Source organism: Balaenoptera musculus, chromosome 16 (assembly GCF_009873245.2).
Source record: "Balaenoptera musculus isolate JJ_BM4_2016_0621 chromosome 16, mBalMus1.pri.v3, whole genome shotgun sequence".
Lineage (NCBI taxonomy): Eukaryota > Metazoa > Chordata > Mammalia > Artiodactyla > Balaenopteridae > Balaenoptera > Balaenoptera musculus.
Genome location: NC_045800.1, coordinates 35,443,238 through 35,445,616, shown reverse-complemented (window position 1 = coordinate 35,445,616; position 2,379 = coordinate 35,443,238). Strand labels below are relative to the sequence as shown.

Genomic DNA, 2,379 nt, shown 5'->3' with positions numbered 1-2,379 from the left:
GGAGGGTACACAATAGTCTAGGAGCCCATTTCCTGGGGATTTCGTAGAGCAGAGCTTATGTTCTGACTTTAAAGTGAGAGAGAGATGAACTTCTACCATGTTTAAGCCAATGTTGTTTATCCAGTTTTTACAGCTGAACTTAACTCGTCATACCTAACTCATGTGCCCACCCATTCATCCCTGGCTTGTAAACATGTCCCAGGTGGAGATCCCTGGGAAAGAGGAACTAACAGATGCAGTGTGCATTTTTAGCACAAAATAAAACTAATAAACCGAGTGCTTACTTTAACAGGCCTTATGTTTTTATTCCTTTTAATGCTTACAACAATCCCCATGTATAAATAAGGAAATCTAAAAGATGTTAAGTGACTTGTCCAGGATCACACTGCTAGGAAATGGTGAAGCCAGGATCTGAATCCAGGTCTGGATGGCTTCATAAACCATGTTCTTTGCTAGATGTATCCTCATTGGTAGAGTCTGGTCCACACAACAGGAGAGGGAATGGGACATAAGTCCAGTTTTTCAAAATCAGCAGAAGTACTAAATTTAAACTTGAATTCATACCCTTATCCCAGAAAGATTCAATCAGTAAAAATGTGAGTCAGCTGTTCTTAGCACTTTGTAAAGCACTTCAGGTGAATGAGGAACATCCATTTAAGCCGATTTCCCCAAAAATTCAACTCCCTTTGGGGTTCTCACACCTGTCCAGCTATTCTTTTCGTCATCACTTTAGCACTCTAAGGATTTAAAAATGGATCTACCCAGAGTAAAACACCTGATTTATTGCATTTCTAATAAGTTTATATTAAATAAACATTTTTAAGAATGGTGGGTTTGGGAATGCCTTTGGGTGGCAGGGAGTGGGAGGAGACTTTCAGAAAAACAACCTTGAGCCAGAAGTCAGAAGAATTTTCTTTTTATCAACCTCAACTCTTTTTCAGACGATGGAGAACGCAAAAGGCAAGGAGGGAAACCCCACAGAGAAGTTGGGGGGAAGAATACGTGACTCTCAAATTCAAACCTGTTGTCAGCAAAAGCGGGAGAGAAACACCTGGCTTCAAGCAAGCCAGTGCCTCAGCTTCACCAAGAATCTCCTCCCTCCTCGAAGGGGACCAAATGAGAATCATCTGTGAAGGATGACAAGTCTGCTGTCCACAATAGAATGCTACATGCAGCGAGAGCCTAAAACCTCCGAAGAAGATACCTCGTCCTCCATTACCCTCTAAACTGCCACCAGTCAGCCTGCTTCCCCGAGACCTGGTGTGGGCCTGGCATCAGTGACAGCTGAGCAGAGGTCGGACGCGTTATAAGCAACTCTCCGAATGCGCTTCCCCAAATCAAAAGAATATTCCTATCACAGCAAAGGAGGCCAAGATCCAGACACTCATAAAAAAAATCAAAGGTGGACTAAGGGGAAACGTATCTAGAAAGGTCTAAGAAAAAGATGTGCTCTGAGGGGACTGATCCTTTGGCCTGAGGAGGGGAGCCTGCACTAGAAGAATCTCCCGCTCTCACTGAGGGAGCTAATACTGTGGTAGTAACAACTTCAGCCCCAAGGCTATGCTGGCCTCCTGGACCAGAACTGCAGCCAAGGCCAGGATGATGGAGGTAACAGAATCGCCACAAGAGACTTAGGGTGTCCGGTGGGGTGTGGTCCATGAGAGAAGTCTCCCTGCAGACACAGATGAAGGGGTACACTTGTAATTTCATGCTGGATAAGCCTGGGTTCCTGAGAAACCAGGGAGAGTGAGCGCCTCCTTCTTGCCCCCTGCCTGCAGTTTTCCAGTATGTTGTGCCCCATGTGTTCAGAGGGATGATGTGTTAATGAAAAGCCTCAAGTGAGACTAGGATACCAGGAAAAAGGGCACATCAGTGATTGTAGTCATGGTGGAAAGGTTGCTCTACACCCTCCACCTTTCCTGCTTCCAGGGCTCTGGACTGGTGGGTTGCAGATGATACACAAACATGTCTGCTTTGGGTTGGGATACAGAGACACTTACGTATAAAAAGGGAAAAACATTTCATTAGTTACCATTCATTCCAGTTAAGAAGATGAAAACGTCGTTCGTATTACCAAATGTTTGCCCTTCTGAAATGGTAGAAACAGCCTCAACAGCCTCTAATGGGAGTGTCTTCAGCTGAGCATTGTGAAGATGTCTAGTGAGGAATCAGCGATAATTTGCTTCCAGGCTGGATTTCCCTCTTCGGATACAGACCACCTTAGGAGCTGCTCTCTTCTAATTGTAAGTGTGATGACTTTGAACAGTTGAGCATTTTAAGCCAAAGCTGTTATTCCCTTCTTCCCTCCTGAAAACACATAATTCTTAACTTGGAAAATGTTGTTTTGTATTTTTCTATGTAACCTGAGACTTCTGTGGT

The 2,379-nt window shown here is 44.3% G+C and overlaps 1 pseudogene; it reads left to right on the top strand.

The window, feature by feature from the left end:
* The first annotated feature begins 840 nt into the window (after nucleotides 1–840).
* Nucleotides 841–1,842, top strand: LOC118882392 (annotated as a pseudogene).
* The last annotated feature ends 537 nt before the right edge of the window (nucleotides 1,843–2,379 follow it).